The following is a 25,673-nucleotide window of genomic DNA, read 5'->3' on the forward strand; positions in this document are numbered from 1 at the left end:
AATATATTCTCCCATTCCGTGGGCTGCCTCTTAGTTTTTCTGACTGTTTCCTTGGCTGTGCAGAAACTTTTAATCTTGATGAAGTCCCATAAATTCATTTTATCTTTTGTTTCTCTTGCCTTTGGGGATGTATCATGAAAAAGGTTGCTTTGGCCGATGTCGTAGGGGTTGTTGCCTATGTTCACGGAGAGGAATTTAATACAGGGATTTGTTGCAAAAGTGTTGGAAGAACTAGAGGAGGAAAGGCAGGATGTTGGTGTTTACAAGAGATAAGAAATTACAGAAAGCAGTTGTCTCCATTCTTCAGGCTGGAAAAGTGAAAAAGAGAAAGTGCCACTGCTCAGAGCCCGGAAGCCCACCCCCGGCACAGACACTGCTGGTGGGAGCACTGCCAACACCGTGGCTATTGGTGCAATTGTTTCTGCTGCAACTGATCAGGAACATGGATCCAGATCCCACACTCCCCGTGTATACTCCTGAAGCCCACACTGATGCTGTTGGTGCTATAACAGCTTTAAAAAAATAAATTGCAATTAATGAAGAACATGTCCAAACAATGTTGCAGAATTCCTTTGACTCTGAGTTATAATTTTCCAATCCGATCATTTTCTAGTAAAGTATTAAGTTATCACAATGAGTTGGGAAATGTAATTGAATGGCATACCTCTAAATGTTATGGTTATGTTGAGCCTGATATTTGATAGGCATTCTATTTAACTGGTAAATCATTTATGTTTTCATATAATACTAGTTCTTTTATGGATTATGCATTCAATATTATTTGCATTGCATTTAGGGATTTAGGCCATATAGTTTGTATTGTAATTTTTAAAAATTATCTTATCAACCAGTAGATTTTCTTTAAAATCTAAGACTGACAGTCTAATGAGGGATCAGCACATTTTTCTGTAAAGAGCTAAATAGTAAATATTTTTGGCTTTGCTGACCAGACTGTCTTTTTCAAAAGCACTCAGCTCTGCTGTCGTAGTACAAATGTAGCCATAAACAACATGTTGACAATTGTGTGTAACTATGTTCCAATAAAACTTTATTTACAAAGCAGGCAGCAGTCTAGATTTGGCCTACGGACCATAGTCTGTTCACCCTGGTCTAGGAGAAATACTTTAACAGTAGTCATACGATTTACACCATATCTGATGAATCCACTACACACAATAGAAGAACTGATAAGATTCTTTAGTGAACATTCCTTAATCTGGGGATAAATCAATTAATCATAAATATTACTGGGGCACCTGGGTGGCACAGTCAGTTAAGCTTCTGACCCTTGGTCTTGGCTCAGGTCATGATCTCAGCATCATGAGATCGAACCCCACATCAGGCTCTGCACCCAGCACAGAGTCTGCATAAGACTCTCTCTCCTTCTGCCCCTCCCCCTCCTCAAATCAATAAATAAATCTGAAAAACAAAATCCTAAACATTATCAGAAAACCAAGATTAAAAAGAAAAGTCAGTACAATACCACACTGTTAAAAATAATTACATATCTTATTTTAATTATTTTTTTTAGTGATCCATAAAGTCAATATTGTGATCTCTGTATCACAGATGAAGAGACTCTACAGAAGTTATGTGAACTTATCTAGGCTCTTTTAATGAGTAAATGATAGGATTCAAACCTATGTTTATCTCACGCCATATATATTAATGCTATACTGTGTCTTTTAATAATACACAGATTTCTATATGTTTTCCTACCTTATGTTCTATAATCACCAGAATTTTAGTATTATAACCAAACATGATATCATGTCCATACTCACATGCACTTGTATGTCCATACACAGAATTAATTATAAGATATTTGGGTCAACTCCATAAGAAAATCCACCTCTGTCAACCAATACTTATTAGAGGAGGCTGTCTATGAAACATGGAAACTTTTAACTACCCTAGGAAATTATAGAGAGATGAAAGTTTTGGCCATAAGTCAGGGCCACCTCCTTGCCTGGTGTTCTGACAAACTTGCCAGACCTCAATCCCTAGAAGCCTGGACCGGTTCCCTGACCAGCCTCGGGCTATTCTGGCCGTATCACCTTCCTCACAATTCAGAATCATTTGACTGTATGGATGACTATTGCCTTGAAATGCTTGTAGTTTTGCCCTTACTTGTGAATTTTATTTGGTCTGCATGTGTCCTTGAGGAATATGTTTTCAGTGAATTATTCTAGCTGCAGACCAGTCTTCTTCTAACTTACTCCCTCTTCCCTTTCAACCACATAGAGGGCAGAGAAACCCCAAGAGAGTCTGTTTTCCATCTTCTAGTCCTTAGCTTGTCAGCTCCCCCAGGTTATTGGTCCTAAGTGCCTTGTCTTTGAGCTTATATCTTTGCCTCCCTCAGTAATCTAATCTCTTGGCTCAGACCATTGGCATCCCTTTGCTTCTTTGGGATAGCCTTGAGTATCCCTGGCATTAATTAGTCAAAACTCTATCATGATTAACACTGGTATTTACTGAGTGCTGTTCTAAGTTCATTGTTTCTGTTCATTCATTTGGTCTGCACAAAAACCATGTGAAAGAGATATACTATGGGTCTGACAGCATTCTAGCAGATCCTGCCTGTCCTCTGAGAGCACAGCAGATCCACTAACAGTATCTTAACATAGTACAGATTCAAAAAAGCCACACTTCCTGCTCAGTAATCTGGCCTGGTGGTATAGTGCCACCTAGCCAATGAGTCCACCACCTTGTAACACAAACCTCGTCCACACAAACTCCCTTAGCAGGTGCTTGGGTCTTTTGTTTGTTTGTTTTTTTTATTTTTCCCACAAAGTCAGGAATCAATATGAGAGAGTCCCAGACTTCTAATGGTACTCAACTACATGAAGGCCATGAGGTCTCAAAATCCCAAAGATTCTTCTTGAGTTTATGGCTAATAAATGCACTCAGAGTAGACAGACAGAGGGACAGGCAGACCCATATCTCCATTCCCAGAGCATTGCACCATGCAGCAAGAAGGCAGTCACCCAAGGCACCCTCATATTCTACTTCATTTCTTAGGTCATGATATGGAATAGAAGCCCATTTGTATTAGTCTCAAGAGTCCAAGTTAATTTTTTCTGATTTTTGATTTGAGTTGTCCTGCTGATGGGTTCTCAAGATGTCAGACATCCCTGAGAAATCCTTCATCTAAATTTCTGAGTATATCAATCCCAGAAGGGCATCTAGAAATGTGAATTAAGGGGTCTTTAAGCTAGGACTACCGTAAGACAAAAAAGTGGAATATCAGGGCAAAAGTCAACACTGAAATCTGAAATATCAAGCTGGGGCAGTAGGTTTACGGTACTTAGGAAGCCATCCTGGGCAGAATCTATGACTAGTGTTACTGGCTCTGGCTAAATATTGTGTAACTGCTGTGATACACTGAATGGGAGCCACATGTCTTTAAAATTCAAGGAAAGGTCCGTGTTATTTAGATGAACTGGTCAATAAATGCCATGTTGGGACCTTAATACCCAGGACAGTTAGCTGGAGGACAGCACAGACTAGACCCACAATCCTGCGTTCAGGAAACTGGCCTCTGGGGGCATGAAACTCAACCATCCTAAAGAACTTCTATAGTCTTGCGGGGCCACTAGCTAAGAGAATAACTGCAGACTGGGAGAGGAAGCATAGCACTCTGGTCCACATATTTATATGCACTTTTATTTTTTTTTAATGTTTTTTTATTATATTATGTTAGTCACCATACAGTACATCCCCGGTTTTTGATGTAAAGTTCGATGATGCATTAGTTGCGTATAACACCCAGTGCACCATGCAATACGTGCCCTCCTTACTACCCATCACCAGCCTATCCCATTCCCCCACCCCCCTCCCCTCTGAAGCTCTCAGTTTGTTTCTCATAGTCCATAGTCTCTCATGGTTCATTCCCCCTTCTGATTACCCCCCTTTCTTTATCCCTTTCTTCCCCTACTGATCTTCCTAGTTCTTATGCACTTTTAAATAAAAGGTGTATGGAATACAGAGCAGAGAAACTGCCTACGGTGATGCTCCCATGTCACCATTCTTTAGGACACTGATCTAAGTGTTTCGTCTCAGACACTAAGAGAATTCCTATTCAAGCCCAATGGCACAGGTTCATCTCATGCCCCCTTACCTACAGGATCACTGTAAAGGTTATTACCTGTTATGTTGGTTCTTACATTATTTCTCCGTAAATGGATAGATAAATGGAAGACTGCCTTAAAAACTTGTCATAGGAATTTTAAGTATAAATTAATCTCTCTAAACTTTCCACCGCTGAGGTGGACTTTTGAACAGGGGAGGTCTAATGTACTAGTAGACTAGTGTGGTTATTATGTTTCTAAATGCATCATGATTTAGTCATGACCCTGTCTACAGAGATCAATATTTGAAGTATCTGAGTAAGCACCGATAGGTAGCCAACGTTGAGAAATGAAAGGGTCTCCCAACATCCCAGGTTCAATTTTATCCTCACATGGAATCCCGTAGGTCACAAGCAAGTTAGTAAGGTGATAGAATAGTTCAGCTTCATGTAACATGAAGGACAAGTTCCATGCATTGTGACTTGTTATTTCTTGATTTATGGCACTGGCATTTTTTACACTTTTCCTCATTGAACTTCTGAAAAAAGAATGGCTATTTCAGTTAAGGAAACTTTCCAGAGATTGCAATGGCATTTGATTTTGGCTCTACATATTTTGCCTGGACTGCAACCAACTATTTGCATTTGAAACAGATTTATTGATTTTGGCTCTTCATAATATCTTATCATAGGAGGAGCGTGAAGCTGGATTGCGCTTCTGCTTGTGTACATTTTAAGGAGGTTCTCCCTAATGAAATGTATTGACCCTCTCTGAGGGGAAAAAAAAATCCCGTGTATCAAGCACAAGCTTGAGGACTGGCATTGTATCAGTTTGGGTCTTCCAAGAAACAGATACCAGAATGGAATCACGTGTGCAAAAGATTTACTGAGGAAAATATCAGTGAAGGATAAAGGGGAGAGAAGGCTGAAAGGAGCAGGGACAGCATCGAGACCATGATGGGAGTCTGACAGCTAAGAAAGAGGAGAGTGTGGAGACAGAAGAATTGGGTAGAAGGAGCCTCTGCATCCTTGAGGCTCTGAGATCATCCCAGCTAGGCTGACAGAGAGCCACAGGGCCAAGTGTGCTCCTTGGAAGCATCCCCATTGGGTAGAAAGAGCCAGCTTGCAGTAATTCTACTGGGGTCAAGCTTAGGCTGTGAGCAGCCCAGGGAGAGCACGACCTGAGTGTGAATGTGTGTGAATCCTACAGTTGCAACAGCTGGAGGCTTGTTAGCTATCCTGTACCTTTGCGTAGAGACTTCTCTTGCATGGAGATCTAAGTAGTATACTTCCATGGCTGCCATGGGCATGTAATGTTCTTAGTTCCCATGAAGAGTGTCTTCCACCAAAATTCGTAAGATAGAAATGCTCTCAAATATGGGAAATAGTTCAAAGTCTAGGTGCCTGAAAGTAATGATAAATGTCCCCCCACACAATGCCAGGTATAAAAATTGAAATAAAGTTAGTCCAAGGCTAATTGGTGAGGTATTTAAAAAGAGAAACCATCTTTGCCTTCCCCAATGCTTCGCAAAGCCTTTAGTACATTATAGTTGCTCCATACATTTTTATTGAAATATATTGTAGAAACTAAATCCTACTCCGTTTTGGAAAGGATCAAACTATTAAACTCAATGTTACAGTAATCAAACAATTCCATCTTTGTTTGAATAACCACCAACCACACCCCCAACATGCTTTGACAAATATCATATCCAAATCAAAAGCAGTTCCAAGTCACAGCAAAATGACGGAAGCATATCATTTGAGAACTTTATTGTAGCCTTGGCTATAGGTTATGTTGTAATCATCACTATTATGGTTAGTCCCTCGTCCTTAATTCATAACAAAGAATGTTGCAGTGGTCCCTTGTTTTAATCAGACTTGTTCCAAACTCAGACATGAAAAGCAAAATGGGACAGGGGGAGGAAGGTAAATAAATCAAGTGAGATAATTGGTTACGATCCACTGAGTGTTGGACTGTGGCTCAGAGATCCAAGTCAATTTAAATTCTGCTTACTTCTCCCTGAATCCTTTTTCAAAGAAAGTATTTTCACATAATTTAACCTAGAGGGCTACACTTAACATTTTACTGCAGTATCAGAAAATGAGATCCCTCTTTGTTCTGATTGAAGAACACACATATCTTAGAGAAGAGCTTCTGGGGAAGTCTTCTGAAATGTGTTAAGGTGTATGATGTATCAGCAAGGTCTTCGAATAGATTACAGTCTTCCTTTAATAGATATCTAGACATCATGTTTCTTATTTGATTTTTTTTTCAAGCAGAAAAATAAGTGTGTTGTAGTTTTAACATAGTTGCATTCTTTAAAATGAAAGGAGAACTCAAAATCCTTTAAATGTATAGTTCCATGTCATAAAAACAAAGCTGAAATAAAATGAGAAACAGGAATAACCCAAAGACTGTGTAAGAAAATTTGAAATTAGTTTATGTCTTCTTATTAGAATGTTTCAGTTGTTGTCAGTAATTGACCTTGAACAATGGGGCAGTTGTTGTATTTCTTATGTTAAGAAAATCTTGCCTACCTTTAATACTTAATGTGGTTCAATTTCACAGTAGATTTTATTTAAAACTCCAAATAACAAATATTCATTGCACAGTTAAAATTTTATGTATTACACACATTTGTAGAATCATTTACTTGAAATACTGCTCAAGGTGCTTGACTCCATGTTTCCCCTTTGAGTTAATATACTATTTTCATATTAGACAAAGATAAACCACAAATGTTCTTCCCTCTTTACAAAGCTAGCTTTGGGTCTCCAAATCTATCCGCCTGGATCCTTGAACAGATTTGCTTTTTCCCCAGGACTTTCACCTCTGTTCATCATCTTCTGACAAAATGGTGTCCCATTTTGAATATGTTTAAAAACAAAAACACAACCTCATTTAATCCCATTGTTTTCTCTATCAACTAAATAATTGTTCTTGCCTTTACTAAAAATACGCCAAATGAACGTAATGTTCTCATTGTCTGCATTTTTAAGCACATTTGATTGATAACCCCTTGCAGCCCAACGCTTCCTCCTTAAGCAAGAAACTGCTCTTCACCAGATCGCACCAGCTTTTTCTTCATCTGGTTCTCACCAGCTCTTCAGTATCTCCACTACTCATGCCCCTTCCTTCTTCACAAACCCACTGTGACTTCACGGACCCCAGGCTGATTATCCACTACTTCTTTTGCCTCCTCCTATAACATATCTCCCTGACCCCATTCCTCTCATTTGAATATTTTCTACTTTAAGCATCACTTAGCATTTAAAGAAACTAAAAGAAAATTGTGCCACAAAATATGCCATTCACCTGAATGTGTTCTATCTGTTCTTGGCAATGACATAACTACAAAATACTCGGGTTTAAAACATTGACTATCCCCTTGCCTTGATCAACAGTCTCTATTTGGGAAGCAGTAAGTCCTACAAAGCATGCTTTAAAAAATCACACACACACACACACACACACACACACACACACACACGCGCACACCTATCTTCAACCCCTGTTCAATGGGTAATGACAAAATTGTTCATCATTCATTCCCTTTCTGACACCTACCATCAAAGGTTGTATTTCAGACACTAGAGAGCGATTAATAACACCAGTATAAGTACTTTCTTATAAAGATATGGACCAAGGAACACAGGATCTTTTGAAACTCTTCCCCAAGGATGTCACGTAACACTCCTTTTAAAAATAATACTTTGACACTTGAAACTGATAATGCATTCCCATTCTGTTTTTCTAAAAGCACTTAAAATGCTTTTCACGTTTTTGCTAATTAACAAAGGACTTTGAATCTGTTACTGCATTTGGTTATAATAGTGACGATCCGTCAATAGGCTACTAGGGGAATTATCAAATTGTTACAATGGCATTGGTGTTAGGAACACACCATAGGGGGAGAAAAGAATATACAGTGTGGTGCCTAAAAATGCAAACACAGATTAAACGTCTTTAATTTGTGGGGGGATAGATACATAATGATTTGCAGCAACCAGGGATCGCATATGGCTTTGTTCATATTTTAATAGTGTGCTCCTCTTTGCAGTCTGAGTAATTAAGTCTTATGACATTCCAGAAACTATAAATCCTGCTGAGTTGTTTAAGTTTAGAATAACCTCTTGATGTACAATCAAAATAATAAAAATAAAAAAGGACACTTCTCTGGTTCTTAACAAGCTATTTTGCTTTTTACCTTTGAAACACAATTGAATGTGGCCCTCTCAAACTGTTTGGTCTCATTGTTAACTAGAAGTTCCTTTTGAAATTCATTGCCTTCAATTACATTTTTTAAAAGAATTTTAATTGCATGGCTGTAAAGAATAAAGATGCTCTAGGCTCCATTTGTTTATCGTGGAGGGGCCTAAAAAATGAGGACAGAGCTTCCCAGCTCATGCAGGGGTTGCAGAGAGAGGGAGATGACTTTTAATTCGACAAGTTCAGAGAGATTTCTTAGTTTGACGCGCTCAGCAGGGGGCCTTTGAGCGCCTGGCAATGCTTCGGCATTCTGAGCTTTGAAAGTCTTTCCCTGCAGCAGAAATTGTATCAAAAGCCAATGATAATATTCCCTGCAAGGTAAAGCACCCTATTGAAGATTTGGAGAGCTGTTTATTTATTCATCACAGTTTTTCTTTTAGGACATATCAGGCATCTAGGTAATAATTCACATAGATGATAGAAAATGCAAAAAAAAAAAAAAAAATCCCCCTCATTAATCTTTCACCTTTCCTTCTTCTGCTTCTCTGTAGGCCACATGTAGATATAAAATGTTCTTTCTGCTTGTCCCAAGCATATATAACTTTATTCCAAATCTCGGTTTCTTCCCTTCTCCCATTTTTAAACAAAATTGTCATTTCAGCCTACCGTCTACCACCAGCTGAGCGTATAAGATGTTTATGGCTATTTCCTCCTGCTAAATCCTCAAAGTGATTAATTAATTTTTACAGAAGTATGTTCAGCTTCTAAGGCTCTGTTTGGATCTTGGTATTTTAAGTATGTTTCAGAAAACTGTTTTCAAAGCAAATGTTAACAATCATGTTGATCTTTTGAAGGATATACATATTTTAATATTTTGTATTATATTTTGTATACATGGTAGGAAAAAAAAAATGTTTCCCCCTCTTTCACGGTTTCTAGGGCAGAGCTGGGAATAAGGGATCGTGACAACCTTTCCCTCTTGTAACATCAATGTCTGCTAGGGTTTTGGCAGAATCAGTGAAGACAAAAACAGTTTCCTTCATTTTTTTTTTTTCTCCCATCTTCTGTGGCATTGAAAGTGACCTTGCCTTGCAAATATTGGTGAGTGACCACAAGGGAAACACTTGCCATGTAAGAGGACGTTTTCTTGATTTTTTTTTTTTTTCAAACTATGGGAACTTGAGGATAGTGGAATGCTTACAGCTGCAGTTTGGTTTTTGTTTTTTTTTTTTGTTTTTTCAGGTTTTTTTTAATGGAATCAACAAAGGAAAACTATGCATGCATGCAAAAAAAATTCGGAAAAAATTCAGTACCTCATCATATTTGGGCATATTTAAGTACCTTTCACTTTACAAATGTAAACCTGGTTATAGACTGTATTTAAATATCAAAAGTGTGAGAGGAAATCTGCAGGCCAACTAATCACTTCACTAACAAAATATCCATAAAATGGCATCAGCAAATATTCCCTTCAACCATTAATATTAATTGAACTTCCACAGAATACAAAGCAAGACACAAGACACTTTAAAAATGCAAACTGGGGTCCTTAGGATTGCAAACTTTATTGTTGGTTCATGATCATTTTCACACACAAAGAAGAGCAGAACCAAAGATGATCAAAAACTGTACGGAGTCCAACACTGAACATATTGCAAAACAATCATCCGCTGTCAGTTTTGGGGAAGGGATATTTTTGTAGAAATATTAGTGTACTTTAAACATGATAATTTAATCTTACTGTTTAGATCTGGCACAAGAAGTTTCTGGAAACTTGCTTTCACCCACCTCTGCTACCATAAAGCCATTATTACCACACACGAGAGCACGATGGTTATACAATCTAGTTCTTTTTCTTAGACTGATACTCGGTTTTGCTCTCTTAAACCATCTTTGGGATGAGAGAGGTAATTGTTCGAGTGTCTCTTTGTACAAAATGAACATAATTAGTCACATTTTCAGACTGACCAGTTATAATTGGAAGAAGCTCTAACTGAAAAGTAAAAAAAAATTTGATATGTAAATATAAATTAAAATGAGATATACTATCCCTCATTTAATATTTCATATTTATTTCTCAATGAAATAACTGCTGAGATCTCTTGTGAATTTTGCACTTTCAAGCAACCTCTATATAAAATTCAATGCACAATAGACATGAATAAGAAGATATTCAGGTATGTTATAGAAAGAGTAATATCAAACATGAGTATATTGAAAACACATTTTGCCTCTAGTGTTTAAGAAAAGCTTATTGCCTTTCTTATTTCATCAGAATTTCCAGGATTTCTGTGAGTTTGTCATTCATAGAAGTGGTCCTGTGAAGTGATACATAGGAAAATTTATTTTTGCTCCTGTCAAATTACTCATCCTCTTCCCACTTTGCTGATGGAAAATAGTGTCAGTAGATATTTGTAGAGTGCACTCAGATCCCAATTGATGTGATTTGTTCATTTATATTTTAATTTATTTAAAGCTGCATGATGGCAAACAGATCATTCACTTGACCAGCAGATGACTGGATTAAAATAGGTAACTTAAATAATATTCCAAATCATTTAAAAATCTTTGGGGCGCCTGGGTGGCACAGCAGTTAAGCATCTGCCTTCAGCTAAGGGCGTGATCCCGGCGTTATGGGATCGAGCCCCACATCAGGCTCCTCCGCTATGAGCCTGCTTCTTCCTCTCCAGCTCCCCCTGCTTGTGTTCCCTCTCTCGCTGGCTGTCTCTATCTCTGTCAAATAAATAAATAAAATCTTTAAAAAATAATAATAATAAAATAAAATAAATAAAATCTTACACTATGGGCCTGAGGTCAGTAGATATCTTATGGTATCTATTTTCTTTTGTTTTCATCAAATGCACGTAAAAGAAAATGTTTTCTCCTGTTAGATATAGAAAAAAACTTCGTAAGTGATTATATTGAAAGCATACCGTAATCTTTTTCTCTTCATTATAATGTCAAATGGTGACTGGACCCTGAAATTAGCACATAGTTTGTTGGTAAGAGACAGATTTTATTTAAAACTTGATTGATCTGATCTGATAGGCTTATATTTGAAGTGTCTCTTAATTTATATACTAGTATCTTTAATGAGTGATCTAAATATTCCTAAGGTGGTATTATTATTATTATTATTATTATTTTGGATCAGGTGAACTGTTAGGGAACATGCAAATAGTCTATACACCAATAGAGTAAAATAAAATAGTAAATCAATTCAATCCAGCATTGTAAATAAGTTAAGTCTGCTTCATATCTGTAGTTGATAACATCAGAGAGGAAAATCAACTTACAGTTACCTGGGTTATTTGAAAGTCAACACTTTGGGGAGAAGCATTTTGTTTCATGTAACGAAATGAAAACTCAATATGTATTGGCATGAAACACAGCTAATGTACATCTTGGAAAGATCTAGTCTTTTTTTCTGCATTATTGACTGCAAGTACAATAATGATTCTTTGTATGACAACACCAGGATGCCAGGGAAGGCATTTCCCCAGGTTGGCTATTTCCCCATTTGCTCAAGAGGATTCTTTGTCTCCATTTCTTCTTCCTTGTTCTAAAGAGGTCCTTGTCACATCATTTTGGGAGCTTTCAGATGGCAGAATCTAGAGGAAAGAGGGAAGGGATGAATGATAAGGCAATCAAGCTACATGGGAGTTGCGTATCTTAAGGTATTGAGAATATCACAGAGGCAAATGGAATGGGAGAGAAACAGAGGTTTTCAAAAGTATTTCTGTGATTTATCTCTCCTTATAACTTTGTTGAGCACAGTAGATGAAGCAATTTAGAACCACATTTGGACTATCTCATTGTGTTTCTTTGTAAATGGACCATATGGGTGACTGAGCAATAAAGGTGACATTTTACATTTGCACTATGAGTCATCCTGCAAATACATGTCTTGAGCAGTTGTTGCATACAGGTGAAACTGAGGACCAGAACTACACTCCTGTGCAGACAGTAGTGTGATTAAAACTCATCTTGGCTTTCTAAAATCTTGGCAGAAGTCAACAACAAAATTACTCCTCTTCAACATTGAGGCTTTTGTACCTCCCCAGACACTGAGGACACTAACGGCACTGCTCACCAAAATAACTGAGTGGTGGGTGGTAGATGGAAATGTAAAACAAAAGATAGAGATACATGTTTTTGTTTTGTTTTGTTTAATTGGCAATGAGAGAAGAGAGTTATAAATGGTGTCTCTGGCAAAGCTAGTAAAGAAGACATTCAGGGGCCACCCCAAGAAAGCAGGAAGAAATATAATGGGAGAAGGGATCAGGAAAGTCTTAAGAGTTACATCAAAAGAAGTAGGAGGTTTGCCTTGGATAGAATCATAGATTTGTACAGGGTTCAAGGAAGGGCGGTCTGACAATTAGGAAAAGAAAGAAACAAAAACGTGACTCCCAGTTAAAATGCTTTAGAACCCTCTGGAAAAGAGGATGGGAATTAAATAACATGGGAAGTTTGAAAATTTACTCTTTATCAATAAGTAACTCATACTTTTCCATCCTCTTCCACCCATATCTCCCCACAATGACAATACATCACCTTTAAGTTTAATGAGGAGCCCCAAACTTGAGGGCTTGAGGAAGGTGGTGTATTCAGTGCAGTGTCTGAGGGTGTAAAGACTGCATCTCAATATTTTGAGTGTTATTAGTTTCGCTTGACCTTATAGAAGAAAAATGATAAGAGCCACGCACTTAAAAAATCCCTCCTGGATTAATGGAAATCTGAGAATTCTCTTGAGTTTTTCCACTGTATTAATTTATTTAGGAAAGGGACCCATTTGCATTTGTCTTCATATTTTCTGTAAGAAAAGTGATTATAGATGGTAGAACGGGGACATATTTCTGGAATAAATGAAAACAGAAAAAAAATCATCAACTATAGTAATTTTTTTCCCACACTTGAACTATCCTTAGATACCCATGTTCCTCATTTCTCAGTTCTTTTCCTTTTTCACTTTTTTGGTCTGTCTTCACAAACTTCGTTCTTTTACTCTCTGTGTTTTGATTTCTCCTTCTTCACACTCCCACACTTTTCCCTAACCACCTCCCACACCCACCCCCCCGAAAGCAGTAGGGAATGGAAGGCTTCTGGGAGAAAAAGAAAAGAAGGCAATACCAGGTCAAGAGTGGGGCTTTACATAACAGGGAGATAATTCTTTAACTAGATTGAATGAACCTGACCAATATGGAAATCCTTGGGTTCTTAAAATTCAGCATCTCATGTGGAGATATTGATTTATAATGGAAAGCCCAGAAAATGGAAGCTTCATTTTCCTGGCCAAAAATAGAGTAGAAAGAAATGTGCAATGAATATATGTTACAAACAGGAAAGGGACCATGGCATTTATCTGCAACCCACATTCCAGAAATGAACTCGAAAAAAAAAAATTGTATATTATACATCCAAATGTTGGGCAAAGTGTTTCAAGTCTAAAACTGGTTATGAAAATGATTATTTTCAACTTGTTTTGGGGTTAAACTCCTTATTAGAAATTTTTTCACAAACACGTTTGTAGAAATAGGGTTCAGGTCCAACGTCAGTGAGTTTGTATAAAATATAGTGGAACCAGAGGTACTAACCCTCACTTGTAACATTATTTCTCATTGAAGTCAGCAAGCAGATTTCAGTGGCACCTTTGGCATTTCCTGGGGACTTGGCTTCAGTCTCATCCTCTGCAAAGCTGAGATGACGATTCAGACCTCAGATTTGATGCCATACCTTGTCTGGCATCTAGGTGTTATATCCTGTTGTAGCTAGTGGTATTCTGCCGCAAATTGCAGAGCAAGGTGGGATTTCTAATGGATCCTTAAGCTTTTAAATGCAGCTGCAAACCAAAATTGATCACCACTTGGAGTTAGAATAACTATACACTTGCTGAAAAAGTAGAAGGAGACTCCATGCATACGTATGTTAATTGGCAAGGATATTCATCAGGATAATGGCAGAAAAAGATAGGGCAGCGATATAATACTTAGTCTCTGTGTCTTGGGAGAATTATAGCCGCAGGCTGGCCCCTGGAATGATGGCTAGGACATCCTACTGGTGCTCAACAATATAAATCTCTGACCTGATGACATTCCTTTGGTATAATTTCTAAAAAATATGTATCTTATCCATATTTCCAGGGGTAAGGAGATGATCTTAGGGGATAAGGGAACAAATACCAAACTGACCTTTGTTAAATATAGTTATTGAAGAATTAGAAGTTAGAATCAGTTGTCTAAGCTATCTTTTTATAAACAAAATTTTGAAATTCTCTTGTCCTTTATCCTCATTCCCTCATCTCCAAAAATACCCATTACTATACATATGTCCCTTTGCAAAATTAATGCCGATTACCACTCAGTAAATTTTATAATTTACATTTTTCTTGTATTCCATCTTATGTGCCTTTAATTTCAAATTTATATTCTAGTTCAACTTCATAGTTGACTTTGATTCTGTTTTGATTTTTATATTTTATATGGATCTGAATTCAAGGAAGCATCTGAATAGAATCATCATATGCTGAATTCTACTGCTCTGATTTGTGAATTGCTGTATAGACTTTCCAGGCAGCTTTCTCCCTGAGACATAGGAAAATGGTTGTTTTGTTTCTGTTTTCATTGTTAAAATAAAAGCGATATTCTCATACTTTCAGAACTCTCTTTATCGTCCATTTCATTGTATGATGGCCTGAGAAGAACAGCTTGCGTTCTGAATGTTCATGATTACCTACAATTTCTCACAGCATTCAGAGGAGAAATTTTACTGTATCTCATTTTTGATAAATAATTATAAAAATGCTCTTTCAAGAAAAAGTAGCTTTTAGAATACCTGAAAGTGTAAAAAAAAAAAAATGTCATTACAAAGCTTCATAACTATGTGGTCATCTTGGAAGCAAAATAGAGAAAAAAAAGCGACTCAACTTCAGCCTTTCAAATCACAAGATGTAGCTCCTCTGTCATCCAGACAATATGTAATGGGTTCTTGTGTCTGATTACCAAAGGAAATCTAAAATGAGTTTTATGCAAATTTTTCTACAGTGAAACATTTTATAAATCATTATACTAAAAGGAACTTTTACAAAGCACTTGAAAAATAAAATCAGCCGATAATTTGGCAACGTCGAAAGAAAGTATGATACAATTAAACTTTCTCATGACTTACAAGAATTCTACTTAGACATTCCTCTATCTTTGCAGATTCCCTTGATTTTCCTTCCTCAATTGCCACTTCCCCACTTAAAAGTGATTTTTTAAGGCTATTTTTGGTCTGTTTCCTACTGCTACTGAGACATTTAAGTTGTAGAGCTTGATTTTTATTTTAGTATCGTGAGAAATGGTTTCAACTCGGGGAAGCCCAAACTTCAAATACCTATGGAAGTAAGATTAATGTAGTTTGAATTTTGCAGGAAAATAACTTCAAAGGTGACATTTTTGTTGGAGGTACTGAAATATCTACAGTAATACTTTTAACAAGGGTTAGTCTAGAGCACTGCTCGGAGCAAAGAAATCTAACATATCCTATAACTGTCTAAAGGCAAGCCAGAGATGGATTTATGGTCCATACTTAGCACTGTCACCTTGAAGTGAAGCACTTTGAAAGGCTGAATGAAGATGAACAGTCAATCTCTTTTGAGGAACGTCTTGCCATTTATTTTTTATTAGTTTTAAGAGTGATGCCATATTGTGTCATAGGTTGAACAGTGTCCAATAGGAAGATTGACTCCGCTTTGCAAAAATCTGCTTTATTCACTTCGTCCCCCAGTGGAGAAGTGCTGGAGCGTGGAGGAGAGTCCGGGGGAGTGTGGCGTATCTGGTCTCTCGGGGAGGCTTCTTCGGAAGATGCTAATCTGCTGAGAGTGTTCCTGCTGCCTTTCCCTCCCACCTACTGCTTCTTCTTTTCTTCTTTTTGTTTTTCCTATCATTCTCCAAGAGCTAAAGAACCAGGTGAATAAGTAGGTTGTGGTTTGAGTAACGGAGGTGAGACATATAGTATCTAGTTACCCTTTAAAGACACATCACATGGTGCTGGGGCTTAGTAAAAATTAGACCACCAAAATGTAACAGGAAGCCTAAAAGATTCTGACATGCCTTTAAAATTAAAATGGTATCTTCTCTTGTAACTGGTAGTAGTCTGAGAGATTTAAGCCACAGAAGGTAAATATAGACAGCAATATTGTATCGTAATTGTCAAACTTGCTAAGAGACTAGATATTAATTATTCCAGTCACAAAAAATAATTATGTGATGTGATAGGTGCCACCCACTGCTATAATGGCAGTTACAGTACATTAATGTATGCAATCAACTTGTCTCACACCTTAAATTAATACAGTTATATGTCAAATATGTTTTCATTTTTTAAAAGTGTGAAATGGCATATTCACTGCTTAAACTATAATGTGTTGTGTGCATCTTGCATAATTGTCCTTCTTTTAAGGGGTAGGGTAGAAAATTCCTGTTGAAAAGACTTATTGAATGAGAAGCTTTTCAAAGTTTGTTTTACTATATACCGATGATAGTAATGTTTGTAAGCAAAGCATGATGTTAATTTCTAACAAACAAGTTATTACACAGGCATAATGACTGGAAAACAACAAAGTACCTAGCACTTTGCCCAAAGAACTTAGGATCCATATAGGGAAGCTAATAGACATCATCCGTGTCAAAAGTCTAAAGCCGACGTTGTACAGCAGATAGGGCCAGGGGTCTGCCATCTGGGCGGTCTCCCAGGCCTATGTACTTGGAAGGGCCCCATGCTTGGCTTATTGCTCTTCTCTTCATGCTGTCTTGAAATTCTTGAAAGTGTTGAACTAGCGTCACCCCATGTTCATTTTACACTAGGCCCTGCTGTTATGTAGCTAGTCCCGATAGTAAAGCACAAGGAATAACTGACAAGGTCGTGATGGAATGAGTAGGAGACCTGCTGTCACATTCCGAACAGAGGAAGATGACCAGGGGATGCAGTTATGGAAAATGAGTTCTCAGTGATTTCAGAGCTTTGGCTGGGCTTTGGATGCTGTGGGTGTTTGGGTAGGGGACGGAAGGGAGGAGGGTGTTTCGGGTGGGCAGAGTTTGTAAGCAAGTCTCAGGGCCAGGAATGAGAAGAGACTGTTGGGAATCTGATTGCCCAGATCAAAAAGTTTCTGTGTAGCCATTGTGAACAGTCAGGCTCAACCAGGCTGTAGAGACCTTTAACTACTAGGATGAGAAATATGCATTTTATGCCATAGGATTCTGGCAGAGCATGAGTATTGCTTCAGGAAGATAGACTGAGCAGCAGATTTAAATTTTGCACTTTTATAATGGTCAGGGAGATAGAAAAGAAGTGGCAGATGCAAAAGATGTGTGTGAGAAAAATAGATCGGATGTGACACCATCTTGATTACTGGGGCAGTGATGACGCCCCTGTCACCAATAAGAAAGTCACGGTGGGAGAGCAGGAGTGGCATCATTGTGTATAATTTGAGGATGGGATAGATTAGCCAACAACTGAGAGCGGTCACATGGCTTCTAGGAGTTTCTAAAACTGAAACCATTTATTGACTTTGACAGTCCACAAACATTTATGGAACACATTCCATTGCACAAGTGCTTTAAATACAAAAATGATTCTGCTTTGTGGAACTGAACCACAGAAAGTTTTAAATAGGCTAGCTCCCTGCTATCTTCACAAAATATCATAATATTTGAATATCTTTTCAAAGACTTTTGAAGAAAGATCATTCGAATATGTATACAGCAGACATGCACGCTGACAAAAAAAAAAAAATCCAAATTCCTGTTTTTATGTGGAGGCAAGATGATTGCATCCCATGCCCCACACAGTTATGAGGAGTTTTGATTTCAGTCACCTCTTTCTCACTACCTTCCTGTGCGCACAGATGCTAAAATGAAATGTTTATTGTACAACAAAAGTAAACCACGAGTGCAATGCAAATGTGAGGGAAAGCTCAACTCTTTTTTTTTTTTTTTTTTTGCCTCCCAAAAGAAAGGATTTCAGGCAGGTAAATTTATGCATCAGTGGCGTTCTTTCATTTCCTTCTGATAACACCTGATTGACACCACTACAGCATTACTTTTAAAGAAACCAAAATGAATCCAGCCGCCTCATGTGGTCGGGTCTTAAACTGTGAGTGCATTATGACCACTGAGGCCTGACTGATGTCACCAGCCAGTGCGTAAAATGTTATCTGTCACTTAGAAGATCCATAGTGCGGTGTATTAACTGGCATAGTTAGATATGGTAGAGTAAAATCAGAGGTAAAGGTAGTTCTAAATGTGTTTTTCTGCTCCCTCTTGGTATTTATATCTATTTGGAGAGACTATTCTAATGAAAATTGGTGCCCCCACCTTTCCTCTGTATGGCTTAAGCTATGTACATTCAAATTATAAATGCTCTCTCTTTCCTCATGATCATGGAGAGCTGGAGTGATTTCTATAAATGGAGATACCATACATTTTTTCTTCAGTGTTATTATATGATAAATTGATAGGGTACCATGTGAATTTAAGTACTCAGTAACATATAAAAGGATGACGAAATCTCAAAACTGTACAAAGACAGAAAATAAATTTACATATATATTTACATCTGTGTAAATATACATATTTACTACATATATATGATGCATGTAAATAGGAATTTGTCATCTAGTATTTTTAGATGGCATGGATTAAAGTTTATTATTGCATTGAGATTAAGCATGCTGATTGCCCTTGAGCTGGTTTTGGTTGAAGAGAGAGGTTGCATTTCATCGTTACAGGGATACACAGCAATAGAAACCTGAGGAACACTGGTCTAAGCAAGGAGAGAGTATCTGGCTAAAAGTAGAGGACAGAAATGTGTGCGTAGATAACTCAGTAAGCATGCCTAAAATTGAAGGGCTGTGCGACCTGTTGGAAAGAAACGATTATAGGGCTAGGTCCCTGAAATCCTGCCAAAATGGTGTACCTCGTGTGCATATCTCTGGGGAGGCACACGGAATGGAAAAGACAGAGGTGGTGATAATGGATATTGTCTACGAAGACACGGCACATCTAACACGGTGAAGGTAACGCACATGGTTAACAGCTCTCGGGGCTAAGTACCCAGCCCAGGTGAGGAATGAGGAGAGAAACGTGTAGACTTTGCTACGTTTACCTCCAGTTACTAAGAAGAATGACCGAAGTAAACGTATTGCAGACAATGAAGAAAACCAGACTAAGCAGGAGTCAGGAGTGGAGCTCCGAAGGCATTTTGAGAAACGGGAGATGGTTGAATGTGACAAATGCCGCGAAGAGGTTGAGGAAAGATGAGGTTTGAAAATTGGACTGGCCCTTGGGCTTAGTTGTAATGAGGTCGTCAGAGACCTCACTGAAGGTCAATTCCTCCCCAGCGACAAGGGCACAGACTGGACGAGATGAAGTTGAAAAAGGAGTCTGGTGAGAAAAATTGGGGGCAGTACATACAAGAAAACATAGTTTAGGAAACAACGTGTGACAAGGAATTAAGATCTGGAGTCCACTGGTCAGATAATTTTTGTGCTTCTGAAATTTTAACAAGGCTTTTAGGTTATGCTAAAAAAAAATCTATGGGCTTGAAATAACTTCATTTGCACTAGAGATATACATAGGACATAATTTCCACTGCATTTCTTTTAATTCCTTATTTATCTGCTTATCCTTAGGCTTAAAAAAACTTTAAAGTACCTAAACGGCTACCTCTAGGAAATCTCAAACCAGTCCATATACACACAAGAGAAATTAAAGACAGAGAGCAAGGGGCTGAGGAAGGAAGGAGAGAGAAAGAGAGAGACCGATGTGCACACACACACATGTGCGGGACGACGCCCACGCACGCATAGACACGCTCAGTAGCAAGAAAGGCGGAGGCTACTGGGCGCAATGAGTTTGGTATTTTGTAAACTTTGTTTACATTCATGACTGTTTTTACCTAAAAATCCCAAGTTTTGGACTCAGGAATTTGCTAGCTAGTCAGCAGAAACATGTTTGATATTGCTCACTGTGCAAACTGTAGAATACTATTATTTGATTAAAAAAAAAAACAAGCACTTACAGTTCCATTTATGAAGAGAGGTAATGATTCAGCCTTGAGAGAGTTAATGATAGGGGGGAAAAAGGGCTATATTCTTTTAAATTATGTCAGCAGGCATTAAATCTAAAATCCAGCAACTTTTAAATCATTCCTCTTTGCAGACGTTATTAAAGGTAAACTTGTTCTCCGACTGGGGTAAGAGACCATTGTGGAACATTCCATCCTGTGTGAGGACAGAGTTACATCAGGAGGCTATTATGGTCCTACTAGCACCAGGCATTGATAAGTGTGAAATTATCAGCAACTGAACAGTTGGGGAATACATTTTTGCATCAAAGGTGCCCTTTACTCCTCAACCAGAAAACCAAACTGCTGATTCAAATGAGCGGACCACTTAAAATTAAGTGATTCTTCATCTGAAAACTCCATATGCTGTATTTAACTACCTATTTCTAGGGATTTGCCCTTTTTTTTTTTTTTTTAGAAGAAATCACTTTTAATGTCCTAGGGAAATTTTGGTGTTAAAGGTTTACGTTAAACAAAAAGCAACTGTAGGATGTCCATGTTATTTGGCAACTATATTTAATGCAAATTTACAGAAAGGGTATATGTCACTGTGGGTCACTCCTGAATATTCTTTTTGGGCTTTCTCTGTTGGATATGCAATCTCAGCTAAATGTTTTGAAGAGGAGGAATCAAATAAATTGCCCTATTTTGGGTCTTTCTCATCTGTATACAGTTGTGCAGCTCTACTAGACCTGAAAATTGCCCAGAGACAAACTTTAAAAAAATAGAGTGCTTTTGAGGCAGAAAATTGCTTTTCTGCAGTATGGTCTAAAGGACAGGCAGAGACAAGAAGACAAGAAGTTGTCACCATGCAGTGATATTGTAAAGCATATCCTCCATAACAAAGAAGATAATTTGTTTTTATTTTCTCCCTTATTAGACCACAAAAGGATTCAGCGCAATAACCCCATGGCTTTGACTTAAACTCTTGAAAGCAGATGCACAATTAGATTTTTGAAAGTCCATCTGTAACCCATACATGGTAGTTAGTTTCTCTGGAAAACAAATAGCTTAATATACTAGATCATTCAGTAGTTCCCAATTTCTTCACTAGCCCTAAATGTTTAGGCTTTGGGATAAAATATAAACTTACTGTAGATAGCCTTGGTTTTTATGTATATATATAAGTCGGCTCCTTAGTAGCATTTCAACAAGGCTTTTGTAGTTTAGTATTAAAAAAAAAAAGTATTTTATGTATTTGGATTGTCCCCTTGATATTTTTGGAAGATTTTTTATGTGGTTTAATTTCCATTTTTATGGTGGTATGAACGAAAAATGGGAGAAAATATGTCTTTGGTGTGTTAAGGGATTTGAAACTCCTTTGGGCCTGTTATCATGTTAATGAGACAGTTGAGAGATATCAGGGTTTTGGGTATTAATCTTAGCAGACATTTGCACACTAGAATTGCTCATTTAGAGTTTTAATGGCATTAGCTGTGAATTTGCACAAAATTAACAAAAAAATGGCTCCACATTATGGATCCATAATACCAAATGCTTATTAAAACCTATTTATAGTATATACACAATGAACCTTATCTAAGGATAAAATATTTCAGTTAAGATTTTTTTTTTACGGTTTTCAAATATTTTGTTTCGATTGTTCACACAGAGGATTTTCTAACGAGCTTTATACCTGACCAAGAGATCTATTCCAATGTTAATATTCTTTGAGCTCAGTAATTTTTTTTTTAAAGTTTAACAGAAAGCTTTCATTCCTTTTAAGACCTGTTTCTTTTGCCCCACACTGATCCACAGATGTGCACAATGCAGTCACACCAGTAGAGTTGACTAAGTAGAAATGAAGACCAGCTGGACATTCTTTACTTTTCAACTTTTACTAAATTATTGAACTGTAAATTCATAGAGTGGAAGGGACTTGCGAAATCATCCAGGCCTGCACTCACATGTCCTGTGAAGAGTCATTCCCATATAAAGAAAGAGACTTACCCTTTTGTTTTCTCATGCTAAACTGTATTAGATGTACTAAGGACCACTGATCCCATTTTTTATAAAATTTTTATAAAATTTTTCTTTCTTCCAAAATAGGTATCATTTGCACAGCATTTTTTGATGAAAGTCATTCTTTTTTCATTCAACACATATTTCTTGAACACCTACAAGAAATAGTAGTAGCCATGTCCTACAGATACTCTCTAGACCCAATGGGCTCTCGCAGAGGTTACAATTTAGAAGAGCAGAAAATCAGAGCCCCTAAATGGATAGCCTTGTTCACCATATTCTTCACTATAGTGAGACTGAAGCTGAGATGATCCATAGTACGTATGCTGGCCGGTCACTCTCCTTGGGGACAATGCTTTGACCTTTCTGTTTCTAGATTTTATTCTGACCCACCTTCATTTCTCTGTTACAACAAAAAAGATTACCTAAGACTATAGCTTCAACTGGGTATAGCTTTCTTTACATTATTTTTGGAATTCAGCTTTCTTTAATCTGTACCTTAGCCCCTTTGTTGGAAATCTGGAAGCATCTAAGTTTCCTCAGTGCCCACTTTATAGACCGCATCAGCCCACAGTGGATGCAGGTTTGATGAATAACTAATGGTCATGTTTCTATTCTGACTCCTGAAGGAGACTGCCTAAGAGATTACTACTTCTTGGTGGGACTTTTATTGGAAGTCTCAGGCACTTAGCTATCATTTATAATGAGTCCACATTTTGGATGATAATTGCAAGTTTTGGTGTACAATTGAACGTTTTACATCATTTCCCCTGAAATCTGAACAAGTATCACCTAAATAGCTTTTGCATAGGAGTTTCACATGGAACCCATCATTGGTCTGTCCTATAAATACTACTCTGGAGTTATTGTAAAGAGACATCCAGCAGTTAGGCTCTGTCTTCATTAGACATGGGTGTGCTGAGCTGTAGCGGTCCCAACGCTGTGGCAGTCTCGCTGACACGTTGCACTGCCTCTGGCCTGCTCACCTTTCTCCCGCCTGTCCATTGTAGTTGTATCCTGTGACTCCTTTGGTGCAAAATGCTCCATTATTTTCAATTTGTGCTGTGCCTATCTCCTGCCTCAGCCTATTAATCCACGCCAACCACAGGGACAAATGGAAGCAGATGATTGCACACTCAGCATCAACATTGTTGAGTTTCTATCACGGATTCTGAGGACTTGGCCAGCAGTGTACTCGGAGGACTCAAATGGTGTAAGCGGCTCTCAGTTCACAGATGGGCCATCTCACACCAGGATTTCCGACAAACGCCCATGTAATATTATCAGAAAAATCACACAATGGCTCTCGGTGGTAAATAACCCAGTAACTTTTATAGAACATTTTAAACCATTAGGTCAAGAGTAAGTCACTTTTTTTTTAAAGGTCTTACTCTATAGAATGAATTTTTAGAAATCTTCACTTTTTCTGAATCTACATTTAATCGTAATTATAAATATACCTATAGAAAATTCACTTCTAAATTGATTTCTTAAAGGTTTATAATTGAATTTGAATCCTGTAAAAGGAAAGTAAAAGCCATGGTTATTAAAAATCTTACCACTTTACCCTCTTCATATTCTATATCGTGTTTTTTACATAAAGGATAAAATAGTCACTAAGGTAATGATGTCAATTTAAAAATGATGGTTAAGCATCTGACTTTTGGTTTTGGCTCAAGTCATGATCTCAGGGTTCTGGGATCGAGTCCTGCATCAGGCTCCGTGCTCAGCGTGGAGTCGGCTTGAGATTCTCTCTCTCCCTCTGCCCCTCCCACTCGTGCAGTCTCTCTCTCCCTCAAATAAATAAATAAAATCTTAAAAAAAAAAAAAAAACAGAGAAAAATTTGTGTTCACTCACTTAGATAGTGGTTCAAGTTGTTCTCCCAAACCTCCCAGGAATACTAGAAGAAAGGCAGGTCTGGAGGCGCCCAGGTACCTTATGCCTGCCTTGTTCTGAATGTGGCTGTTTTCTCTTGTTGTATGTGATTGGCCTCCTCATAACACTGTGTTTGAGCCAAGTGTTCTGCTAAAGTAAAAGTTTGAAATTCAGTGTGGAGTTGCAGGACAGGTGATTTTGTCACAAGATGGGATTCCAAAGTACCTTCAAAATCATCAACAAAATTAAACAAACACATTTGACAGGAGCAATATAACATTCATCTTTGCTGTTATGAATATGATACTGTAATGTAAGTATTAAGCATTTTAAACTTCATGTTTTAGTATGTAGTATGTGTACCATATACAGAAATTTTCTTTAAGCAAGCTGTCCAGTTGGACAGATTGATTATCTAATAATTATGAAAAAATGAATCAGTTATAGATTAAAAACCCTGTGTTACTACTCAGAAATAGATAAGAAAACAATGAAATATGCACATAATTGTCACTTTTATTAACAGTTGTTTCAAACTATGTTTTCCAAAAATCATTACTTTTTAGAAAATTTTTCTTTATGTAAATTAGATTTAATACATTTTGACAATTTTTCATTTAAAGTCCAGTTCTTCATATTACAAAGTAATTCAAGTATTGTCTCCATCTTGTTTTTTTATGAGATTACCATAGTGTTATAAATTAATTGATTTGATTTGTATCAATTTATGTTGAATTTTTGGAATTTTTAAAAATTCTGAGCAACTTTGCATTTAAACTTAGACCTTTACTACTTGAATCAGCAGCTAACTATTAGTGTCAGATGTTTCAAAATGTTTACACATCTTGTGATCTTGGTGCTGATTATCTAAGGTATGTCTAAGGTATGTATTTGAGTGAATCTATAAATGTGGGCAAATGCTTAATTAGGTTGGACACAAATATTATCACAATTCGTATGTACAAGTTTGTAGCTATTATATAAATTTTCCTACCTTAATTTGGTTTCCAAAAAGATCTAATTAGAGAAAGTAAAACAATATTTCCCATTAGTCAATGACTGAACTTAGGTTGACAAACAAGGACTGGGGACAGTTTGCGTTCTCATCTGGCTTTTGCCCAGAAAGCCAGGTGGAATTTTAGACCTGCTCTCTTTGGAGGCAGATCATTTTTGTTGGACTTAACTGTGTCTGGCTTGTGAGAATTTCCCACAAACTGTATAAATGTCAAATAGCATGTAATAAATATTCTACTTTTATTTTTTAATATTTAAAATGTACTAAAATGGGTCCTTTAGATATTTTTAATCCATCGAATTTTTCTGAGAAGTGTTCTATAAAATATATTCTTTAATTAATATGTTAGCCTTACTATTATTTACCTCAGGCTCCAGACTCATCTCTTGGCCTCCTCGTATGTGACAAATAACTTGCTTTCCTACTGGAAAGATTA

This window comes from Ursus americanus, chromosome 27, assembly GCF_024610735.1.
Source record: "Ursus americanus isolate L20-20 chromosome 27, mUrsAme1.1.p, whole genome shotgun sequence".
In the NCBI taxonomy this organism is placed as follows: domain Eukaryota; kingdom Metazoa; phylum Chordata; class Mammalia; order Carnivora; family Ursidae; genus Ursus; species Ursus americanus.